At 38.0% G+C, this 20,481-nt stretch overlaps 1 long non-coding RNA gene across 3 annotated transcripts in view; it reads left to right on the plus strand.

The window, feature by feature from the left end:
- The window catches only part of LOC111773966 (uncharacterized), a 75,351-nt gene extending 55,414 nt beyond the window's left edge, over nucleotides 1-19,937 (plus strand). For 2 of the 3 annotated variants that reach the window (XR_011440050.1, XR_002808722.2), the window contains exons 2-4: nucleotides 3,288-3,349; nucleotides 6,134-6,196; nucleotides 19,425-19,561. This is a non-coding gene — a long non-coding RNA (uncharacterized lncRNA). Of the gene's footprint in view, nucleotides 1-3,287; nucleotides 3,350-6,133; nucleotides 6,197-19,424 lie in introns of all 3 variants that reach the window. The other variant, XR_011440049.1, reaches the window with a different exon arrangement.
- Nucleotides 19,938-20,481: the final 544 nt, after the last annotated feature.

Genomic DNA, 20,481 nt, shown 5'->3' on the forward strand with positions numbered 1-20,481 from the left:
TTAAGGACTAAATTATTTGGTATATGTAAATACACGTAGCTACACTTATGTGAATTATACTGACACGATAAATGCTCTATAAATGTTAGCCATTACGTCTACTAATAATGGTACCTTTACTACTGCTACGAACTGTATTTTGCCAAGGAGAGAGGAGACAGAAGAAGGATGGGAAGAAGAGAGTACATTTGGAGGAGGGAATGGCCCGCAAACCACAGAGTTGTGAGCATGCCAACTGGAGGTGTGGTACATGTATCAAAGATGAATGATGAGGTGGTCTTGGGTTCAGAGGAGGAAGGTGCTTTTCTGCCATCCCATTCCTAACCCACCCTGTACCTGTAATTCTCTCTGCTCTCTTAGTCACTTATTATATGCCAGGTCCTGAGATGCTAATGAACATTGAGAACATAGGTCTCAAACCCTAACAAATTTACAATTTAGCGAGAGATTCTGATACATATATAATACAAGTGAATACATGCTGCTAAGAATACATTATATATTCTGTATGTAAAAATGTGTTACTGGTGCAAAGAGGAGGGTGTAACAAATTGACCTGAGACAGTATAATAAAAAGTGGTAATTGAGCTGAAAGTTAAGGATGAATAAGAGTTTAGCCATAAATGATAGCATAAAATAATAAACATCCAATATGCTTGTCATCACTAGAATAGAGAAGGTAATCAGAATGCCCTTTCCAAGTAATTAGAGCAACAAAGAAACCTTCTGCCCTACACTAGAATATTTGGAAAGTATAACGTCTGTATCACAAGGTCACGGGTATTTTCTGTTGGACTCATCCTTGATAAAACTCTGATGTATTTCCTGGAGCCAAACCACCTATGATTAAGTCATATGACTTCAGAACTATTCCTTTCTTCCATCTTCCTATCTTTTAGCTCTCCAGCTTAGACAACTGGCAAGATAAAAATGAACATGAAATGTTGAGAACAACCAAGAAAAGGCTATAACCATTGTTCACTGTCTTTCCCTTCCAAGTGAAAAAATAAAAGGAGATTCCATAAAATCATTCCACTTTGGTGTCATATGTGATGGGCGATGTGCTTCTGGCATTTTTATTCTGTGCCTCATGTTGACATTATAGCCATGGGGGCGGGGGTAGGGAGGAACTAACTTTCTCCTGAATGTTCACTAAAGATTCAAAATGGACAATGAAGAGATCAAGCTCTCACACTGGATTCAGCACAGAAAAGCGGCTACAGCACAGGGGCTCAAGTCAGCCGGATTCCTACCCCGCAACTGAGTCACTGTGCGACACTGCAAAAGCTACTGAACTTCTGTAAAACGTGGACACTCTTGTCCTATGGCACCTCTGGAAGATTAAGTAAAAGTAAAGGTTAAGTAAATTAATAAAATAATCTAGCACATTATAGATATTTCATAAATGTTTTTTGAATGCATAAACTTACAAAACACAGCTCTTTTCATTCCTCACCTTTTTTGAAAATACTTTATTGATTTCTAATTTCAATAGTAATTGTATTCACTTGTTAGGGCTGCCATAGCAAGGTACTGCAAATTGGGTGGTGTAACATGAATTTGTTGTCTGACAATTCTGGAGGCTAGAAGTCTGGGATCAAGGTGTTGACAGCAGTGGTTGGCTCTTTCTGAGGGCTGGGTTGGCTCTTTCTGAGGGCTGGGAGGGAAGGAGCTGTTCCAGGCCTCTCTCCTTGGCTCGTACATGGCCATCTTCTCCCTGTGTCTCCTCACCTCATCTTCCTTCCACACATGTCTGTCTCTGTGTCTAAATTCCTCCTTTTTATAAGGACTCTTATTCCAGTATGATCTCATCTTAGCTTAACTAATTACATCTGCAACTAATTCCAAGTAAGGTCACATTCTGAGGTTCTGGGGGCTAGGATGTCGACATACAAATGGGAGATGGGTGCAATTCAACCCACAAGCGTAATGAAGGCTTTGTGTAATAATTCAAGCAGTGTGGAGGTAGAAAAAGTTAATGGTCGTGACTGACCAGGTGGCATAGTGGTTAAGTTCTCACGCTGTGCTCTGGCAGCCCAGGGTTCTCAGATTCAGATCCTGGGTTCAGACCTACACACCACTGTATCTGGCGGCATCCCACATACAAAACATAGAGAAACATTGGCACAGATGTTAGCTCAGCAACAATCTTCCTCAAGCAAAAAGAGGATTGGCAGCAGATGTTAGCTCAGGGCCAATCTTCCTGACCAAAAAAAAAAAAAAAAAAAAGTTAATGGTCTCCTCCCCTGATGCAATCCCATTCTTCTGCTAACATTTTGGGATGTATCCTTCCATAAGTCTTTCTCTGCCTACACACACACACACACACACACACACACTCACACCACATATTACATAGTTTTATGTTTAAACACAGAGTCTTTTTATAAAAATTCAATTGTATTATACATATTGTTTAGCTCCTTGCTTTTTCCACTTCACAATGTATCATGGATATTTTTCTAAATCAATGAGTATAGACCTATGTGAATGCCTAATATTCTCTAGTATAAATAAATAATCTATTCAATACTTGTTCTATTGGTGGATATTCAGAGCATTTGCGGGATTTTGGTATATCCCCTTTTCAAATGCAGCAATATGCAATTTCAGTCAGCTTTTTCCTCACAACTCGTGCTTTTATTTATGTAAGTTAGATTCCTAGAAGTGGCATTTCTAGGTCAAAGATATGCACATTTAAATTTAATATTACCAGATGACTTTCAAAAATGTTTTAGCAGTTCATACATTCACCAGTAGTGCCCAAGAAGTATCAATTTTTCCCACATTTTTACCAAAGTAGATTTGATCAGTTTTTTAAAATTTCTGTCTCTCTGACACATGAAAATTATCTCTTTGTTTCTTTAATATACTTGTCCCTTACCACCTCTGAGGTACAGCATCTTTTCAAATGTTTATTGGCTATTGGTGTCCCTCATCTGACAATTGCTAGATCATCTCGTGTACCTGTTTTTGTGATATGTTTCTTCTCTTTGAACCATTCACAGGACTCATTGTGTATAAGGGAAATTAACACCTTGTCCTATGTTCTGCAAATATTCTTTTTCAGTCTGTTATTTGGTTTTCAACTTTGTAATGGTGTCTTTTCCCATTCAGAAATTTTAGGTTTTTGTGTAATCAAATTTGTTCATTTTTTTTATGATTTGTGGATTTTTCTGTCTTGCCCGCGAATACCCCTACCCCCAAGATTAGCAGTCTCCTTCATTATACTCTAATATCCTCTTTGTATTTGTTGTAAGTTACAACTCTGTTTTTCTTCCTTCCAGGTGAATGTTCCATTCCTTTAACACTGTGTGTAAGGTGATTCTTTTTCTCGCTAAATTGAAATGTAAGTATCACCACATCCTACATTCTTGTTTTAAAGAATACTTGTGAGGCTGGCCTGGTGGCTCAGCGGTTAAGTGCACATGTTCCGCTTCAGCGGCCTGGGGTTCGCTAGTTTGGATCCCAGGTGTGGACATGGCACCACTTAGCAAGCCATGCTGTGGTAGGCGTCCCACATATAAAGTAGAGGAAGATGGGCACAGATGTTAGCTGAGAGCCAGTCTTCCTCAGCAAAAAGAGGAGGATTGGTGGCAGATGTTAGCTCAGGGCATATCTTCCTCAAAAAAAAAAAAAAAAATACTTGAATTGGTTTCTGTGTTCTCTGTTCTGTTTCATTCATCAATTTGTTCATTCTTGAGCCAATATTCGTATTATTTTTATTGTAAAATAAAAATAGGCCATATTGGAAGTTTTAATATCTGGTTCCCCTTTGCTATTTGGGTGTTTTCTCATAAATTTCTTGACAACATTTGTGCACTTTTTCTTCCATATTAACTTTAGAATTATTTTGACCAGCTGAAAACAACAACAATAGCAACAATGAGACTCTGATCCAAATTGCTTTAAAGTTATATACATATTTGGGAATATTAATGATTTTCCCTGTGCAGGAATCACACACATCAAAACCATAAGGTTAATATGAAAGCTGCGGCTCGGAAAGGTTCTGTAACTTGCCCAAGGCCACGCAGCCGGCAGAAGACAGAAACCGCCCTTCATATCTCTCTGGTGCAAATTCCACATTAATCACCTCCTTCATTCATATCAGAGAAGGAAGGTGATAAATTAAATTACTGAGATTCTCTTGAGTAAAATACATGGCAGCTTAACCATTTACAAGGCTGTCAGACACAAGCAGAGCTTGACCAAGCATGGCACCAGTTCATAAGTAAATTGTTAGCTTTTAGCCCAATAAACGCTTTCTCATTTTTCGAAAGATCTAGATAGAATTAGAATGAGAAATAGACTTCCACTTAATAAGTACCTGGAAGATCCCTGGCTCAAACACATCTTTACTGGTGTGGAATTCTGTTATTATAGCTTCATTTTTTGGCTTAAAAACTTATTCTTCTAAAATGTACCCTTATAAAGATTACTGCACCTATTGGTATGAATTGGTTTAATTGCTACTCTTTAAACAACCAGCTAGCAAAGTCTCAATTGAAATAGAAGTTTGATCGTGGGTGGTGGAGCCTGGAGATGAGAGTGGTTTTGGAAAATGGGACAGCACCTCAGGGTAGCCAAGGTGAAATAGGACGCTGGAGGAGAGGAGAAGCCTGGACAGGTGGACGGACTGACGAGCAGATAGCTTGAAAGGACCCAAGGGCTGGGAGAATTCTACTTATTCTGCTTGTGTATTATGCATATTTCTTTAAACTATTGGATCAAAGGCATGCTTATAATTTCCTCAAAAGAAATCACTGGGCATGGCATAAACTGACGAGTGAATAATTTTCATTATAGAGAGAAGTAATGTCAAATTATTACTCCAGAATGTAGGCTGAAATATCAATCAAATATTCATTAACTTATTAAGAAGATTGGCATCTATCCTGAATTTACCATATGTAGCTATAATAGATTTGCTTAAAACATTTTCAAATAAAAGGGAAGTTATTTTTAAATGTGATACGAAATGTCCATTATTTAAGAGTTTAAAAGACATATTGCGATATTCTGCACTAAATACAATATTTTAATACGGACTGGTGTCCCAAACAATTATATGTTATTTGCAATAGACATATGCCTTCAAAAAAAAAAAAACAAACAAGCGAAAAACCCCCTTTAGGAATGGAGTTTTGTGAAAGTGGTGCTGGATTAGAAGTTACAGGCTGTGTCACTCTGCTGGGGACATTGCACACAGTTGGGAGAGGATGCAAATGAGATGAGGCGCAATACAGGCTTTGAGAACTGCAAAAGCCTACAAAATGCAAAGCTTTCTATTACCATACAAGGCTCAGTGTGCTCTACTGTGGTGTGCCTAAGTAAGAATTTTAAATGCCAGTATCAAAATTTAAATTCAATAGAAATCTCACTATTTGAAGGATTTTGCAGTTTTTTGTAAATACACCATCCCTAAATCAAAATTTGTTTTTGTAAATTTAACTTATTTGGTTTTCTTAGAATGAGGTTGCTTTACTGTACAAATATGATAGTTTCATTTTTGTTCATCTGATTGATTGAAAACATTCGGTCCTCAGAGGTCTCCTAAATGCTCCATTCGGGAGTGACTGCGTCCCATTCATGCCCTCCTTGTACTGGACACAGAAAGCAAAGGCAGTGCTGCCACCAACAGGAAAATGCAAGACCCAGGATCTCCTCTTAAACCCAAATCCTCCATTTTCCCCACTTAGAACTCTTGTTAAATAAACTAAGGCATAGGATGGGCAACAGAAAAACAAAATGGAAAAGAGCTCCTTAGATGAATGAAACTTAAATTTAAAACTAAACAAAATTACATCCTATAACAGCAAAAAAAAAAAAGAAGGCATTGTGGAATAACAGACTTCAAGGCAAATGTTCTGGGTGTAAGGTGCAGTGCAGACATCGTTAGCAGCGATTGATCTCCATTAAATATCTAGTAAGGAGTCTCCATGAGAATATTTGTCCTTGTCTACATGACTAAAATACAAAGAAATAAATGCCAAAGGAAATACCAGCGTGCATTTAGTAAGAAATTTGGTTTGTGTAATATAATTTCATGACTATGTTGTTGTCTAAGGGTATAGATGTGTAATTTGCACTCCGCTCACTGTGAAGTTTTGTTTTTATTGCAAAAATAAAGGTTTTATGTTATAAAAGCATCATTCAAAAGGACCAGGAAAAATGGAGTACTAACATTTAAAAGGTATGTAATATGATTTTTCTTAAAACTAAAACTATATAAATTATAGTTTATCATTATATAAATTAATATATGTGTTATAGTTTGTGTTTTAATTTGGACATAATTGAGGTCTACATATCCATATAAGGCTTTTCCAACTCTTACCTTCAAAGGCTCCCCCAGTCCTTGGTCTGGAATCATCTTTGTGAGCATTCGAGGAAATTAGAAAATGTTCTTTCTGTAGTCACAGCCATGAGAAGAAAATTGTGGGGTGCCATTAAACCCCCAGCTCCTCCCATCCATTTTTTTTAACTACTCAACCCTTCTCATTTCAAATAGCTCAGAATTACAAAAGACCAAATTCCTCACTCAGTTACGCCCACACAATTCCCACAGCTTTTTTGTAAATTTTATTAAACACATCCGAAGCTACGTTATCCCAAATGAACATGGTATTTATTTATTTTACTTCCAATTAATATTTGTTTGATATTAAAGAAATTTCTTAGAATTTTCATGAAAATCATCAAAGGTCGTAGAAAATCAATTTTAGTCAGTGTGTTTTTAATTCTTGACTTTCGACCACCTGTTAAGCACTTGCTGTATGGCCATCCCTGTTTGAGGCACTGAATCTGCCAAAATGAACATGGCACAGTCTTCTTGATTCTAAAACTAAGAATTAATAAAGGAACAATTTTTTATGTCTAAACTTTGAATGTATATATTTGCAGATACTCCATGTAGAATTCACAATGAACATGAAAGGTTATAATCACAATTATTAGTGAAATTTCACAACTCTGATAATGCCCCTAGCTTGTTTCATCCATCTGTTGGTACTCAGTGTTTCAGTGTTGAATAACACGACTTTTTCTTCCATCAAATTACGTCATTTAGACCACACTATTCTGAGTGTGTGATTCTTTGAAAATGAAGATGACATGATTTAACAATTCTTAAAAGGGCAGAGAGCACAGATGGGTTCTAAATTCCTCCACCCCATGTCTTCTTTCTCAGCAAACTTTCGATCCACACCACACAGCTGTAGGAAGGTGCGCCATGTTGGCGATTTGCACTGTGGCTCTCCAGCCCATCATGCTTCCCCAGCTCGCACTGTCACAGTAGCCTCCCAGCTAGAATCCTTGCCTCCAGACTCACCTGCATGTCAATCCGTTCTCTGTACACTCAACCATATTATGTCTATTTAAAACCCTTCAACTTTATCTTAAAACCATCGGTATAAAATCCAAACTTCTTGGAATTTCTCTTGAGGACCTTCATTATCTGACCCTTCCTTAGCTCCAGCTATACCGACTTTTTGCAGTCTCCCAAATCGTGCTTTCTTTTGCCTCCTGACCTTTGCATGTTTTAGCCCCTCTGCCTGGAATTCCCTTCTTCCCTTCTGTTCCTTATTCTGCCTAACCTTTATGTGTCCTTCAATGCTCTGCTTAGCTATCTTCTTCCCCAGAACCTTCCTTGATTCACAAACAGGTTAAGTGTCTGTCATAGAGTGGGTTAAGTGGTGCCTATCACAAATTCTTCCACAGAACCTCGTGCTCACCCTATCCTATCTTAGTGCATATCATTTTTTTGTGACCATCTGTTTAATTATCCATTTCCCCAATTATAAAAGCAGGGAGTCGGCCTTATTCATCTTTGAACTTTCAATCCATGACATACAGTAGTGCTCAACAAAAATCTACTGAATAAAGAACTGAGGAGTAAGTTTGCTCTTCCTAAAATGAAGCCTATAGGCCTGTCCGCTCATATTAGCATGAGGTTCTCATCTACAAAATTGAGCGCTCACGGAGGACGGATAACTCACAGGAGAAGGTTCTCTTGCTATAAATTATGCAAATGGGAATCTGTATGAGGATAACTGCTTAAAACATTTTCTTTTGGTTAAGCATTAAGAATCACAGTACATCTGATTTTTAATTTACTGATGAACAAGGTAATACAACATATCAGAGAAGGGATGGAGAGCTGAATGCAAATTGAGAAGTCATAAGCCATGTCTCTTTGTCCCAAAGGACGGCCCATTGAAGGTTGATTAATAAGCAACAATCAGTTGTCTAATCACCTTTCAGGCTTTCTCAGATGGCCAGCTGTCCTCCCCGAGTGACACCTTTTTCGTCTCCCTACTGTATCACATCTCCCTACACATGAGTATCCAGAATTAGATTCATTGTTCACATAATACGAGATATGTCAATACAGGCTGACTAAAGGCCCAGGCATGAAAGTAAACCTGGTCGTAATCTATTCCCACGGCTGCCACTGATACCAGACTTTCTTCATCACCCCTATAGGTCCACTTCCACCAGGTAATCCTTCCCAGCATTAGCAGTCTAGGATTTCATTCTTGTTCTTAACACTCCTGTGTTTCTTCATCTATGTGCTTCTATTGCTTTTAATTAGTGTAACTTCTTGAACTTCAAAAAGAAACCAAGAATACTTGGCACCAATTAAAACAAAGAGGATTAATTACCAATTCCCAGAATCCATTTCTGCTGGTGGTAACATGTCTCTTCTTCACCTGTGAGAATAAACTCCTTTAGCTATCTAGGATTTTTGCTTTAAATGCTGAAAATGAAAAATAAAAATGTTGGAAGTGCTCGAAATAACAAAACACAAAATTTCATATTCGGGGTAAGGTTTGCCACCAAAATAAGCAGTATAGATATCTTGATAACATCTCTTTCCTTCTCGTGTGTAAGTAAAATGTCTACATAAAATAATTTTATCTTATTAGGTTAAATAGCAGCACTGCTGAAAGCAATATGTTGGGGGTTACTACAGGATAGTCTCATTCTTCCAGGATTTGATTAACATTTTTTTCAACTGTTATTTCCCTCAGCTACAGGATGATAAATGGCATACATAAAAGTTAGCCTACAGCACTGTAGGATTATGTGACTTGTGAAGCATCAAAGAGGAATTAAATAATGGTTAATCCTGGTCTAAGATTTGAGTGTGTTTTATGGTGTTTGATAACTGCAAAGCAGTGAAAAGGTTCTGAGCTCTGAGTCTCAGTCCTGCTTGTACAACTCTAGGTTTGTGATTTGGGGCCTATCAGTTCATTATCCCCGCCTTCCTTCTTTCCTTCCCTCCCTGGGAAAATACAAAGATGATTTAGCCAATGTCTCTCAAGAGGTCTCTGATTCTCAGTTTCCTTATTTGTAAAATGAGGCTTTCTTAATGAAGATTAAATAAAATAAAATATGTTAAATAAAATAAAATATGTTAAAGTATTTTGTAAGTGGTTAGAAGCCATGCAGATGTTAAATGTTATTATAATAACTAAAAATAATGATGAGAATGTTTAATGAATAGAGGTCCTCCTTAAAATATTTCTTTCTCCTTTTAAAATCTTTATTTGGAAATAAATTCAAACTTACAGAAACGTTGCCCAAATAACAATAGAGCAAAGAACACCCTGATACCTTTCACCCAGATCATCTATTTGTAACGTTTTACCCCATTTGCTCCCTCTTTCTTTTCTCTCTCCCTCTCTGTCGCTGAATTTTCTTTCCTGAACCAGTTGGAGATGTTACATGCATTATAGCCCATCACCCCTATATATTTCAGTATTTCCTAAGAATACAGGTATTTGCTTACATAACAATAGTATAGCTTTCAACTTTAGTAAATGTGGCATTGGTATAGTACTTTCATCTCGTTTGTCATCCCTATCCCAATGTCATCAATTGACCCAATAATATTTTACAGCATCGTTTCACCTCCCCGAGTATGGGATTCAGCCTAGATCAGCTATTGCAAGTAGCTGTCAGGTCTCTTTAGCATCCTTTAATCTGGAATGTTTCCACACCCTTTCTTTGTCTTTTATGATATTGACAATTTTTAAGAATAGAATCCTCCTCTCTTTTTTTTGTAATAGAACATTCCTCATTTTTTGGTTGTTTCACTTTTTTAATGATTATTTTATATTCATCAACTGAAGGTTCTATTCCTACCCCTGGGAACCCAGAAGCCATCCCTGTGCGTAAAAGGATAGCATACGCTGGGTGTCTGACTTGCCACAAGTGATAGTGTAGTGTTAATTCCATCTCCCTCCTCTCCAGCCCTATTTCTTCCCCTCGTTCTTCTATTGTTCTGTTGATCCTTAGACGGTGACATCCAACTACTCTTCCTTCTTCTTATCCGCACTAAATGGATCATGAACGGTAGGTCATGTCTGTCCCCCTCATTCCCACAGGAAGGAGAGGGGCACACGGAAGAGCTGATGGTTCTGACAGCACCACAAGGGGGCTGCATCGCGTTTTGTTTCTGGTTCTAAATCATCCTTGATCCTTCTACTGCATCCCCCACCTTCCTAACCTCCGTAGGCTCTTCCTACTAAATGACAGATATAGTTACCTTTCCGAGTTTTCAGGATGTACCTTGAACCCTAGAAGAACCAAATGTGTTCAGCAGGATTTATTATCACCATTTTGCAGATAAGGAAACAGAGGCTCAGACACATGAAGCGATTTTCTCCATAATCAGGTGCTTAGAGGTCACCATCTAAGATTCAGGCTGAAACCCAAGGCTTCTGCTTGCTTGTCCAATGCTTCTCCACTACATTTTGATGCCTCCTTACAGTAACTTGCCACTCATAGATCCTCAGTAATTCTCTGGCGTGGTGGCCCAAGACACAGTACACTGAGGCTAATCTTCCTCCTGCTTTATGGAAAACCGTAGTGGTGTTTTCAGATGGCACATTTAGGGCATGTAGTGCTTACACTCTTGCTGAAACAAACTTGAAATTTGGCCAAAATATAGAAATACATTTATTGTAATTTGCATTTAGCAAATTTGAAAGAAATATATAGCTCTGAGAAATCTTCCATAAGTATTCATCAGAATCAGTCTAAAGAATGACAGCCTTTAAATGAGGAGTTCATATTGTGAGGATCCTAACTTGCAAATACACACAATCATGGAACACATCCAACAAAAGACAGGAAAAAACCTAAGAGATCCTCCCAACTTCCTTATTACAGTACAACTCATGCCCATTAAAGAAAACGTATAAATATGCAAACTCTGAAAAGGGAGGACACTAACCACCTAACAAATGTGGAAACTAAGAGATCTAGTCTGAAGTGTCTTGAATGTGGCCGCGCTGGCCGTTACTAACAGAGCTGGGATCAGACCTCAGATCTCCTGGCTGTTAGTTCGGTGCACTCGCCTACATTTTATGAGTTATTTATGATATATAAATTCAAAAAGTTTCCAATCCTCTCATATAGAACAAAAATATACACTGACCTAAATTATATAGAGCCAAGATAGACTTTTAGAAAAATTAAATATTAAATTGAGCAAATACTTTTTTTTAAAGAAAGAAAATTCATTGTAGGGGGCCTTTACTGAGGAAAATGCAGATAAGATATCTTTAGCCTCAGGCCAGTAGGAGAGAGAAAGGTGTACGACAGTTGTCTTCTTTCTTCAAGGATTTTCTCAAGTTGGGCAGTCAGCTGAGGCTCGGGATGTTTGTGATAATCGCACCCATTTCAAGTTAATTTTGGTCTATGCTACATGATAAGAGTTGAGGTTCATTTTTTTGTATGTGGATGCCCAATTGTTCCAGCACCATTTGTTTGCTGTTCTGAATACTAGATTATGAGATTAACTCCAAAAAAATCTCAAACATCAAAACGACACACAGGCATCATGCATACTGCATGAGCAAGCTTTCTTCCCCTTTAAGTAGATCTCTCTAGGAAATAGAATTAAGCCTTTAAGAGTTCACCCAAAGATAATGAGGAACTTATTTTTTCTCAAAATATAGTGAAATAAAAGGTAAGCACCCGTGTTATCGTATGTCATAAATGCTCTTGGGAGTTTTCTTAAAGAAATCACCAGTAGGAGTTAAAGAGAACAAAATTTCAAGAAACGTAAAGGAAGCAATTATTAGAATTTATCAAACATCCAAGGTATAAGAAGGCAGAGTATAAAATCTGCAATTCGCTTAAGGAGCTTGCTACAAATGCTCCAGTTCCAAAATGATTTGCCACTTCACGATGGGTTGAACTGTTCAAAAACTGTCCACTTGGTGGCACCATGGTGCTGCCGCAGGAATGAGCCTGCTGATTCCAGCAAAGGTTGTTGGGGACTGATTTCTTACGTAGGGTTTCATGATTCTTAAACATGTGGTCATACCACAATACGTGCCAACAACAGACAATTGCCCTAGTCATTTGTGCCAGGGAAGAAAAAGAAAAAAGCATTTGTAGGTTGCCCAAGCAAAACAGATTGGGCAGGATTTAAGAGGACTTGTAGGGCAGGTTGAACAAGTGGATAGATGAAAGCCAAACCTGCTTTTTATCTACATTCTTAGACGGAAACACCTCTGTAGGGTTTTTTCTCTCTCTCTCTTCTTATGACTTGATTCTGAGCAGAAAAATTGACATTAAAAACTTCAGCCCAAATGAAAGCTCGGATTGAGCTTCATTTGCTCCTTAATACATGTTTATTGAGCATCCGCTCTGCCATCATTATTGGGCACCATAAGTTACATGATAGAAGGCTAAACACAGTTCCTAGGCTTGATGTTCTTTCAGTCTACCTGAGAAGACAAGATGTACTTGTGAAACAGTAATGGCTGAACTGTGTGCTGAAGAGAGAGCCAACTGGGAACCATAATTATGAAAGGCTTCACCAAGCAGGTGGGACTATAGCTGGTCTTAAAGAATGGCTTCATTGTGGCAGGCAGCCTGTTGCTGGACAGCTGAGTGGAAACAGCGCAGGCGGGAGTAGGGCTCCCGTGGGCAGTCATTCTGGTGGCGTGGCTGAGGAAGGAGGAGGTCAGAGCATCCTGCTGTGCAGCAGTCAGCTGGAGAAGCAGCCATCCCAACGGGATTTCCCTGCCTCTTCATCCAATTGAGCCATTACGCAATGGATCTGACTCATGGATCCAGTTTTTAAATTATGTAGATTTTTTTCTTCCATACATTGAGGTGAACACAATCTATTGATTCATTTCATTTATATTTTGTGCAGTTGAGTTAGAAATTTGAGCACCACATTTGTGGGATGTCTATGAAATAATCTGGTAGATCATGAACCTACAGAATAAAGTCCATACTTCTTAGAAAGTGTTGATGATGTTTGACAGCTTGACCTCAGTCCATACTGAAGTATGTAGGGGTGAAATTATATAAAGCCTGGGTATTCTTTAACATATTTCAGCAGTAAAAAAAACAATATATATTGCAGCATCATATAATTTTGATAATTGTTGATTCTGAATGATGGATATAGGAATTTATTTTACTGTTCTATTTTGGTGTACATTTGAAGTGGTTTTTGGTACCTTTTTCTTAAAAATTAGTTGATGGTTTGAAAAGATAATTCTGGCACTGGGCAAGACTGAGGTTAAAGGAGGTGGGTCCAGGTGAGGATGTGGATGACAAGGAAATGGAGCAAAATGTAGCACTAAGCCCTCTAACTGAGAAAAGCACTATTTACCAATTTGTTCTACCCAAAGCATGGTGGAAATAATGTCTGTCCTCCCAGAGAGATTTACCAGTTAAAAAAGAATCTTCAGAAAATGGACTGCTGCTTCTCGCTTCAACCCACTTGTCCAGCTGTGACAAGTAGGAGTTCAAGAGATAATCAGTCAAATGTGGATTATCAAGGACCGTGCATTGGGAAGATAATAGCATCTACTAAACAAAGAATGTGTGCACACAACTGTTAAGGTACTTCTACACAGATTCTCCCAAACATCTAAGAAAAGCCATTCTTATGTGTGCCTGTCCTCTAGAATTCCTCTGGCATTCTATTCTCTCATCTGCAGGCTAAAGAGAGGGAGGCTAGCAAATCAAGAAACATTGAAAAAGAAAGAAACGATTTTTTAAATGAGCCATTGTGTTATAGTGGATGAGTAAGAAAACAGCTTAGAATTCGGATTCTTCCACTTTTGAGTTGTGGGATTGAGGACAAGTCATTGAACTTTTCTGAAATTCAGTTTATGCGTCTATAAAATAGTGGTGCTAATAACGTCACAGGTCTGCTGTAGGAATAGACAGTGTAATGAAGTGCTTTTCTAAGTGTTTACTTGTGGCCATAATTTTGCACTGCAACATGCGCTCTCCTCCACCTTCCCTTGTATGCATTCCCACCAGTCCTGAAGTCCACAGCAGAGGAGGATAAATACACAAGATTACAAATTATAGGGTCAGGAGAGACCCAACCAGGTATGAGATGAAAGCCATCTGGGAATGATAGGAAAAGCGGAACCTGGTTGGTCTCCTCCAGGCGGAAGGCAAGCTGTAAGAGCAAGCCAGAAGGTTGGAGAGAGAGAAGGAAAGTGTGGGAAGCAGCCTTAAAAAGCAGAATGATACTAAGGAGCAGCACTTCTCCCTCCCAATGTTTCCTTCTCTGTGGAGGGAGCTTTTCTAAAGTAACTCCTGGCCTCTCTTTGCTCGCTCACTTAACTCCTGTACCAGAGAGGCGGGGTAATGTATCTGATTGGTGAGTTTGGAATAAGACACACGACAAACATAAGCCAGCCCTTTCCTCTTCCTTTCTCTCGTGGCATCTGCAGGCCTGCCAAGAGCATGAATTTTGGTCTGCTTTGTTACTGATACCATTGTGGTAAATGTACCATGGGTACATGGCAAAAATGGGCTTTCCAAAACTGAAATCCAGAATTAGATAGAATTACCCACATATTCCATAGGTGCTAGAAAATTGCAGTCCTACCTCACAGAGGGCAAATTCCAATTTACAGCCAAGCTTACCAGATGACTAACCCGATCTGCCATGAAATATATTTATATAATTGTAATATTATAAATGGTGTTGATTGGTTCCAACTTTCAAATCATCTATAGACAAAGCATAGGTGACATATCTAGTTACAGAATAGAACGTAAGTGCTATAAATCTTGATGGTGTAAAAATAATGGCATTATTGACTTATCTTGGTGTGTAGAGGAGAGAGAAGGTTATGTACGGAATTTTCATGTTCCCCCAAATTCATATGTTGAAATTCTAACCCCCATGTGATGGTATTATGAGGTAGGGCCTTTGGGAGGTAGTTAGGTCCTGAGCGTGGAACCCTCCTCATGAATGGGATTAGTGCCTTTATAAAAGGCACCCCAGAGAGCTCCTCACTCTGCTCTCTGCCTTGTGAGGACACAGTGAGAAGATGGCCATCTGCAAAACAGCAAGTGGACCCTCATCAGACACACCATCTTCTGGGGCTTTGATCCTGGATTTTCCAGCCTCCAGAACTGTGAGAAATAAATTTCTGTTGTTTGAGCCACCCAGTCTGTGGTACTTTGTTATAGCAACCCTAACTGACTAAAACACATGCTCATCTTTTAAAAACGTAAGTCATTTGTCACTCTCCTGCTTGAAACCTCCATGGCTCCCTACTTCACCTGGAATAAAATCCAAACTGTTTTCTGTGGGCTTCTAGGCCCTATAGGCTCTGCCTCTGCTCTGCTCTTGTCTCATCTGGTGCACATTCCCCGCCACTCACAACATGCTGACCCACAACATTCTGGCCCTATGACAGCTTCTGAAAAGTGAAAACATTTCCACTGCTTTTGTACCTGCCTTGACATGTAAATGTGAAGCCCATATGCTCCCCTCTCCAATGCAATTTAACTTTCTTTCTCCCTCAACAATGTATACAATATTATATTATACATACAATAATATATTGCTCCTTTTCACTCGTGTTTGCAAGATCTGTCTTTGTTGATAACTCAACTTAATTGCTTTACAGTGGCCCACTGTATGAATAAGCCTCGTTTATTCGTGCATTCCCCTACCAACGAACATTCGGATTGTTTCCAACTCTTTGTTTTTACTAGTAGATTTTAGTAAATACCCTTTATCGAATTTAAGAAGATTCTTTATCACCTGACAGGACTTTTTTTATAGTAAGTAAACCTCAGATTTTATCAAGTATTTTTATTACAATTATCTGCTAAGATGTTTATATAACTTTACTTTTTCTATCAATGTATTAAATTACTTGCATAGATTTTCCAATATTAAACTGTTCTTGATTTGTGAGATAAGCTCAGCATTGGTCGTGATTACCATTTTTAAATACTGCTACCTGGATTTAGTGTACTAATAATTCATTTCATAATTTCACGTCTGTGTCCGTAAGTGGGATTTGTCAATAAGTTGATGGCTTAGTTTTAGTGTGCAAGGTTATACCAGGCTTATGCAGTGAGTTGAATGTCTTTCCCTTTTTTTCCTCTTGTCTGAAAAAGCTTATCTACCTGTTCCTTGAAACTTTCATGCAACTCATCTTTTGTTACCTGAAACACGCTCTTTTAGAGGAGTAAATCAGTTAAAATGATACAATTTATTTAGTGATTTAATGCGAGCTCGGCTAGCCAAAGAGTGAAAAGAAAGATATCTTGGACTCTCAAGATCTGGTAGTAGAGCTCCTTTATTCAGAGAATAGCATGGGGACAGGACCCATGGGCAGTGAAGAGCTGCAATGTATTGAGGGTTAGGGCTAAATTTATAAGGCGTGGCTACGCGACTTATTTTTCCCAGACAAAGGAAAGATGATGTAAACGGTCATTAAAATGGTATCAGTGCAGGAGGGGTCTGGATACTGTGTGGTCGTATAGCTTTAGATATGAATCTGGTCATATAGATCGGCATGTAGGCCAGGATGCCCTGGGCTTCTCTCCCTGGGGTAGCCTTGATTCACATCAGTTATTCGTTTATTTGAGTTTCCTATTTTTTCTGAGTTTGTTTTAATATTTTTTTTTTAGAAAATTGTCTATTTAAGTCTTTAAAATTATTGGTAAAAATGTTGGTTAGTCTCTAAAATTGTATATATACTGTGTGTGTATATATATATATTTATACACACACACACACACACACACACACACACACACAGTGTTTGTGATTATACCCTGTAATTATGTCTCTGTGTTCCTATTGCAGTTTATTGGTGGCTGCTTTTATTTTTTTGGTCAGTTTTCTTAGGGATGTATACTTTTTGTCTTTTCAAAAAATAATTTTTGGGTTTGTTAATTATTACTATTGGTGATTTTTCTTGGCTTATTTTCTCTGTTCATTTCTGCTCTTATTGTTATTAACTTCTATTTTTTGTGTAAGTTTACTGTTTCATTTGCACAGTGTCTTGAATTAAATCATGAAATCGTTTATTGAAAATAATGTTTATTGTTTATAAGTAAATACATTAAAGCATAAATTTCCTCCTAAATATTATAGCTGCATAATACAAATCTTGAAATGTAGTGGGTTTTTGTTCAATCTTAAATATTTTTACCCTTTTTTGTGTGGTTTTCTCTTTAGCCCATGAATTATTTGGGAGTGTTGGAGTTTCTTAAAGCTGTTATTTTGGGGGGCTGGCCCCGTGGCCGAGTGGTTAAGTTCACGTGCTCCGCTTCGGTGGCCCAGGGTTTCCCCGATTCGGATCCTGGGCACGGATATGGCACCACTCATCAAGCCATGCTGAGGCGGCATCCCACATGCCACAACTAGAAGGACCCACAACTAAAAATATACAACTATGTACCAGAGGGCTTTGGGGAGAAAAGGGAAAAATAAAATCTTTAAAAAAACCCTATTATTTTGTTATTGCTTTCTAGTTTAATTACATTATAGTTAAAGAACATGGTCTGTGTGGTAGTAATTCTTTGAAATTTGTTGAAACACTCTCTGTTACCTAATACATATTCAGTTTTTATAGATGTTCTATCTGTGCTTGAAAAGAATTTATATTCTTTCTAAATTGGGCAAAAGGTTTTGTATGTGTGCATACGTGTCTATGTATGACAAATTCTTAATTTAGTAGATCAAATATTATTTATCCCTACTAATTTTTACTCTTGTCTATTTTGTCTGTTTTTAATCAAGGTTTTTAAAATCATTCAACCATGATTGTGGGTTTTTCCATTTCTCTTTGTGGTTCACTTGGTTTTGCTTTTTGTAGTTTGAGGCTGTGTTACCAAGTCTATTCATGCTCATGATTATTATGCTTTCTTTGTGGATTGTTCTTTTATCATTGTGTAGGTCTGCTTCAACCCTATTAATGCATTTTATAAGTTCTCTTTTGTTTGACTTTAAAATCTTATTACAGGTTCTGTTCTGATTATGATCCTAGTTTTACTTTGTGGTTTCATTTTATGGGCGTATCTATGAGCAGTAAATAGCTTAATTTTAGAAAACCTTTTATTTGTATTTCAATAGCTGAATTTGATCCATTTATACTTATTTTGCTTATTGAGACCTCTAGAATTATTTGTCTTATTCTGTGTTTTATGTTTACCGTGCTTCTTTGCTTCTTTTCCACAGTTTCTTTCCTTTAGTTGATTTGATAAAGTTATTTATTAAAAGTTTGAAAATCTCAGTATCTTTTTCTTCATAATAAAATTATAACTCTTTTAACTATACACTGAGTTTCTCCCTCCCATTTACAGGCATTATTTAATTAATTTACAAGTGTGTTTATCAGTTAGGCATCATATTTTCTTTTTTTGTTAGAGTAAATCTTTGTAAAAAGCTCTTTAATTGAGGGCTTGTGGAAAGAAAACTCTTTTTGTATATCTGAATGATGTCTGCATTTTAAACTCCATCTCGAACAATAGTTTAGCTGGGCATAAAATTATATTTTAGGTCTGCCAATAAAACTCCAAGGAATTGGGGCAAACAAGTCCTTCATGGAAGGGGAATCTAGGCAGCACATCGCAGAGTCCATTGCACCACAAGTCTGCTGCCGCCCTGACATAATTTGAGAGATGTCACAGACTGAGTCTCTGCAAGAGTGGCTTGGCCCACATTCTAATTGCTCAACGGTATCATCCTCCCTTACTACCCCATGTAGACCACTTTATGTAAATGCTTTAGCTCTGGCAGGTGTCATAGCTCTTTTTTAGCTTACCTTCACAGTCTAGGGGGTCTGCTACAGTCCCCAATTCCTTTTACAAGAAATGAGTCTGGAGCAAATGTTGCTAGATCTTGGCGGTGGTGGTTTTTAATTCAATCCGAGAGGGTTTGAATTTTCATCACTTCAACCCATTTCTATTTATTTTGATTTGTGCTGTGTTAGAACTTACTTATGCTATCTTATTTTGTATTCTATTTACTGTACTTTATTTTATTTCTGATTTTCTGTCTTCTACACAGTAGGTAAAATTTTCTTTGTCTGATGTGAAAGTTATACATTCTATTTTTATTCTTCTTGTGAGGACTCATTCTTGTATTTATTTTCCTTTAAATTTCTTAGCCTTATAGGTGATCTGCTTTTCCCTGAATAAGATCCCTGAATGAGTGAATAAATGAGGAAGAATATGATGTAAATAAGGGATGCACTAAAACAAAATGACAAAGTTTAAAATAAAAGGATGGGCCAAGATTTTTCAGCCACGTCCCAGTTAAAATGAAGCAGAAGAGGGACCAGTCCTGAGTGGTTGAAGTTCCACGCACCCCACTTCGGCAGCCCAGGTTCATGGGTTGGGAACCCAGGTGTGGACCTACTCCACTCATCAGCTGTGCTGTGGAGGCATCCCACCTATGAAGCAGAGGAAGACTGGCACAGATGTTAGCTCAGGGCGAATCTCTTCACAAAAAACAATAAAGCAGGATAAATTGTATAAAATAGAATCCAAGTGAAAAAGAAATGAATAGTGTAAAAGTCATCAATCCACAATAAAAAACATATCATTGACCTTTAAGCACTAAATAAAATAGTTTTAAAATATAGAAAGTAATGATTATTAAAAATCAAAGCAGAAACAAAGACATATAGTCTGGAAGACTTTATAGACCATTCTTAGCCTTTGACAGATCATGTACGCAAAAAATAAACAAAGGCATAAAGAATTTGAAATATAGGGAAAAAAGGAACCCTGCAAAAAATACATAGTTCCTTGTGTGTTTGATACATATATGAAAATTGACAGTGTGCTAGATTCACTAGGTTAGCCGACCCAACAATCATTGTAAACTTTGTAGTCTACCATAGAGACCGGAAAACTGAAAAGGAACCTGTCTGTAGGCTCTCCTGTGGCTGGGGGTGGGCGCCCACGTGGTTCAGTTCTAGCAAAGACACATCAGCACAAATCCGCTAGTGCTGCCTCTTCACCTTCTGCTTTTCTTCCTGCCTGGACTGTACACGCTTACCCAAGACGCAGCACCATCTCTCCATATTGGCGGAGCAGGAGAAGAGAAAGAGCCTTGTTCCTGTGGAGATCCTAGACTTCCTTCTGTGGACCTGTTCCGGGACACAAATCAGACACTTCCTCATTCCAGCCCCTTGATTGGGTTTTCTGGCACTTGCTGCT

Source organism: Equus caballus, chromosome 6, assembly GCF_041296265.1.
Source record: "Equus caballus isolate H_3958 breed thoroughbred chromosome 6, TB-T2T, whole genome shotgun sequence".
NCBI classification, from domain to species: domain Eukaryota; kingdom Metazoa; phylum Chordata; class Mammalia; order Perissodactyla; family Equidae; genus Equus; species Equus caballus.